General features: G+C 42.0%; 1 long non-coding RNA gene across 1 annotated transcript; it reads right to left on the reverse strand.

The window, feature by feature from the left end:
* Positions 1-1200: 1200 nt before the first annotated feature.
* On the reverse strand, positions 1201-4920 carry LOC135896146 (uncharacterized). Its single transcript, XR_010562599.2, has 3 exons — positions 4137-4920; positions 3433-3495; positions 1201-1408 (listed from the first exon to the last, which is right to left on the reverse strand). It is a non-coding gene; the product is annotated as an uncharacterized lncRNA (long non-coding RNA).
* Positions 4921-5290: the final 370 nt, after the last annotated feature.

Genomic DNA, 5290 nt, shown 5'->3' on the forward strand with positions numbered 1-5290 from the left:
ACATTGTTACCTCTAATACGTCAAAAATAAGTATAAAGCTTTTTGCAGATGACTGCATACTTTTTAAAACCGTCATCACTCCTAGTGATCAAGAATGCCTACGATCTAATCTCTGTGCCGTTTCCAAGTGGTGTAACCCACGAAACACGCAAGCAGCTATTTGATGTCTAAAAGATGTCTTCAACGGCTAATTCAAAAGCCTAGTAGCTGTCTTGATCAAGACATTTTGTAGCCATGGACGTCTAGAAGTACTTCAGTTAGCCCTGCTAACGTTACGCTAAAAGTTGGCTAATGGACAGCTTGACAAGATTAACTGAAGACTTTTATTAGACATTCCCTCAAATTTTTGCGGCAGCTCTTACAGTAACACGACGTTTGCCCACAGTTACAATTTATTTTAAACGAGGCATGGATATCAGAAAAAAAAAGTGTATATTGTCGGATAGAGTGATGCAGAGGTAGTTTTTCCAGATGTGAAACATGGGAATAGTGTAGTACAGCCTCATTGGTCAATTTGTGCTTTTTAATTAGACCAATCAATTGAATGCCACCTGTCAGAATTATTTTGCAAATCAAACAAGATCTTTATTGTATGCTGATATACTTCCAATGTTCACTCATTGACCTAAACAAGAACATCTCTGCGTGAAACACACCATTATTGACAAAACTTCGCCCTGCTGGGTCTCCACCAAATTGAAATAGTTTCTAGCAAAGAAAAATTTTGTCAGTGATGCTGCAGTTCAGGCAAAAATTATATCCTTGTTTCAGCTACAGGGGGCACAATAGCCTTACACCAGTATACGAAACAGAACACTGTGCTGCAATGAGTTAAGAAATAAAGGATGGTACACATCTGGAAAAACACTCTGCGAACCACTCTAACTAGCAATATAAATATATTTTTTCTGATGTCCATGCTTCATTTAAAAGTAAATTGTAACTTACTTTCCGGGTGCCTCTTGTAAGGTAACGCCAAATGCTTGCACAGCATCACGCAGAAATAATGGCCAGTTCTTCGGCATACCATCCATTAGTGAATTCCTTGTATGTTGCATGTTACAAGATACTGAAAGATAAATCATAATATGCTGTTATATTGTTTTTCATAAATTGTATGATGAGCTTTTCATGCATAAAAGGTGATTGCAAGCTAAAATGCAGCAAGGCATCAACTTCACACCATGTCACATACTCATACTTTATTACTTAATAGATTAGAAAAGATGCAGAAAGTGTAATTAAGAAGAGTGACAAATAGCAGCAAAGGTGATCATCGATAAATCTTGAAGATGATTGCCGCCACTGCCAGAGTAGGCCAGCCTTCGTAGGAGAGCACTGGCTGCCCACAAAAGCTTGCTGTCACAGGCCACCCATGACGGTTCTTGTAGACATAGGAAAGCAATACCTGCACAGAACAGGAAAAAAAGGGCAAGAGAGGAAATGGGAATGTTGAAATTGGAACTTCAATTAGCAATATGTGCTACGTAAGAAGTTTGGCTCACATTAAAAATAAATTTAAGCATTCCTTTCTCTTAAATTACGGGTATCTTAAGGTATGTATGCGATGATGTTTAAAATGACTAGTATATTTCCTATCATGAGAAGCCAACAAACACTGACACCAAGGACAACATAGGGGAAATTGCATGTGCTTAATAAATGAAATAAAGTAATGATAAATTAATGGAAATTAAAGTGGATGAAAAAACACCTTGCCGCAGGTGGGAACTGAACCCACAACCTTCGCATTTCGCGTGCTATGCTCTACCAATTGAGCTACAGCGGCGTCGTTTTCCCATCCACTTTCTTGGGTATTTATGTGTCCTAGTAGAACACTGGGAGTGTTAGCCAGCGCCCCAACTCAGAGGCCTTGTTCCTGGCATATAGTCATTAAGTTGCATAGCAGAGTCAAAGTCAGCCTTTGAATTATTGTATGGTGTTTTGTGGCTAAAAAGCCACTTATCAACCTGTCAAACAAGTCTGAGAAGCTTCCTGCAAAATATAATCAGTTTAAAACAGTAATTCACTCTGCAGGTAAATGATGTACTAACTTAATTAAGTTAAATAGCGTCTTATATTGTTGAACTAAAAGCAAGTTTGGCATTTTGCGCTGCCTAGCTGTTGCCTTTCTTTCAAACTTAAACATGACACAGTACAGAGTAAGCAGGTAGCATGCAAAGGAGGACTGGTGATAAAGTAGTGTTCCAAAGCAACACTCCTAGCTGGATCAATCACTTTTGTTGATATATTTTCAAGTGACCCTAATTGGCTTCGGGCAATACCTCACACAAATGATGCAACACCTTGGATGATGCTTCATACAAAGTTGAAAGTATCTCATGATGTGATCAAACGATAACATTGCCCGCTGACTTGGAAGTGTTAACATGCTGTTTGCGTGAGAAAGTGCGAAGTGATTCGTATAGGTGGCAAATTATCAGTGTATCTATACTCTCAGGTAATTCTGAGCATCTATGCTGACTTGCAACTGAGAAGCTACTGCACACAAAAAGGTGTATTCAAGTAATGGTCCATGCAGAATAATTGCCCACCTAGTGATGAGGCAAATGTGGCAGGCTAATGGGCCAGGGCAAATAGATTGATAAATTCTGATAACACATCCAATGATATTATTGAAATAGGTGATCAGCACAGGTAAAATTGCAGTCATGACAAAATTTTAAAAGCACCTCTGCAAACTGCTGGAACCCTCAGCATCATGCCTGTTCTACACGCACATATGTTGCAGCGCAATCTATATCTCAGATGCAGGCGCATCCACAGATCACTTTGTGATCTCCTCAAAATAAGGTTAAAAAACAGTCTGGCACAAGCTACTTGATGCGATTCATTTTGCAAGCACCAGCCAAGTGCTCATGGTGGTAGAACGAAATTGAAGTTTGTCCTTGTATGGAAGCCTTGGCCCATGTTTTATCAATTCTAGTGGCAAAGCACACCTTTTACAGCACACATAAATCTTAAATAAGACTGCTTGCTGATGCTGTGCAGTAAGTTCCTGTAAAGAAACTAAATCACACAGAAAACATTTAGAATACCAAACTAATCAAATACTGGCTTGAATACATTTGTGCATTAGGGAAGCAAGGTGTAATGTACACTGTTGTAGAAAATTTTTACTCATGTATGGAATACTTCTATGACAGCAGAGTTAATTTGTGAGTTCTTACATAGCAATGACTACCTACAGGTAAATTTTGTAAGGCTTAGGGAAACTAATTATTAGTAGAACTGTGTATGTACACTGGCACTGAGAAATTGGTTATAATAGTGGCAGCTTATAATGGACCAGAGCTAAAAAATGGCCGTTGGTGAGACACCAACTAGCTATTTTACCACGAAGCGCTCCCTGGCCTTAACCCACATAAAAAGCACTGGGAGGACCAGAGAGGGTACAGTACATTGGCTTACACTGATCATGATGAGGTCCCGTCATCCAGCTAGCGCCAAGGTACAAGAAGGATGTCCAGCCATCTATAGAGTGAAAGGGACAAAATAAGATAGCATCAAGTCAGTTGAAAGGCAGATTTGCAATTACACATAAGGTGACCCAGTCACAGTCATTCATTAATAAATGCCAAGCTGTCGTGATTTCACTCCCAGATGAAGCACCTACTAGGTTAAAGGTTTTGCTGCTTATTTAGAACAAAACAAGTGAAATTTGTACATCAGCAGACGATTTAATTTGGAATTGTATAGATGAAGTAAACATTGCAGTTATATATATATATATATTTTTTGCTATAAAGTGGGAACGCTACAAACTGCATAGTCACTGACACACGCGCGCACACGTAAGTACAAAAGGACACAAAATAAGGCGAGTTCAGTCTGGTTCAGCATTACAGCCAGCGCGTCATCTTCGAATGCACTCCTTTCGGTTGGCTCGTGCTACGTTAACCACAGGCTAACAACCAGGGCAAAGTTCTGACTGTTGTTGCGGAAGTCGTGGAGCGCGGTAGTGCTGAACGGCTGAACACAAGCAGAACCCTCGTATAAAAGTAATGACGAAAACTCGCAGGGCAGAAGAGCCCATATATTAAGAATTGCCGCGGCTAACACCTAAATATATTCACATTGCTGACGAAAAACGAAGCGCAATGTATTTCACTTACCGGAAAAAGTGTTATCCGAACGTGCGACGTACAAAGACGCACCGAGACACGAAGGCGGCGAACGCAGATCCCGCCATTGTGGTAGTAAGCCGTCGGCGAAAACACGCAATACAGCCGATGTCACGAAGCACTGATGCAAAACACACGGCAAACAGCATCAGCACAGCTAAATGACTCCAGTTAATATCCAGTATAAATGTACAGAACGGCTTGAACAACTGGCATAACGAACCCACGACCGAGACATTGCGGGCGGGAGTGGCCGTTTTTTTCAAACTTCCTGCCTCCCAGTGTTTCCAGCACAGAATGAGATGTCCGACAAATTTGGATTGTGCCGCCGAAGTGGTCGCAGCGCGGTGGCTCTGTGACACCGCTGCATAGAATAAAGAAACCGCTGTGCAACACCGGCATTTCGCTCCTGCTGCTGCGCGAGCATAGAATGGTTTCCAGGCGTCGTGTGCGCGCCCTGTATGGAAAACAATAACACGCCCTTGATTGTTGAAGTTCTGGTGTGAAATTCTTTAATATTAAAGACAATTAAAGGGGTTGGGACACCAAATTTTGAAGCTATAGAAAGCATGTTGTAGGCTGCTTCTGTATGCAAGGACACCCAGAACGAGGTGTTGGACGCTGCAAACATATCAAAATAATTTTAATTCAGCTCCAAAAAGTCATTAAAAACTCCTTCTCGTAGTCGAGACCCATCGCTAGCGCGGCAGTTACTACGTCACAGAGGAGGAACGAAAATATTGACGTCATAGCACACTAGCATAAAAACGTGACGTATGATGAGTAGCTATGAAATGTCGATTACGGAGCCTGCTAAGCCGAGCGACCGAGCATAGCCTCCTCTATGACCGAGCTAGAGGCATATATAAATCCTTTCTTAATGCAAAGAAGGGGTAAGGCGTGCTGACACGGACACAAGAGGAGAGAAGTGGACAACACGAACGCCGCACGGCGGCCCGCGAACGGCAAACTGCGTGCGGCGAGTTACCGTGCGGACGGGCCTTTACACGTTTCAGTGTAACACTAGCCGGCCGACTCCGAAAGTGACCAGGATATGCGGCGTTCGTGTTGTCCGCTTCTCTCCTCGCATAGTCGCATAGTTCGGCAGCTCGGAGCGGTCTCTCGTTCGCTTGGCCTTTCTCAGT

The sequence above is a fragment of the Dermacentor albipictus genome, chromosome 1 (genome assembly GCF_038994185.2).
Source record: "Dermacentor albipictus isolate Rhodes 1998 colony chromosome 1, USDA_Dalb.pri_finalv2, whole genome shotgun sequence".
Classification (NCBI taxonomy): Eukaryota; Metazoa; Arthropoda; class Arachnida; order Ixodida; family Ixodidae; genus Dermacentor; species Dermacentor albipictus.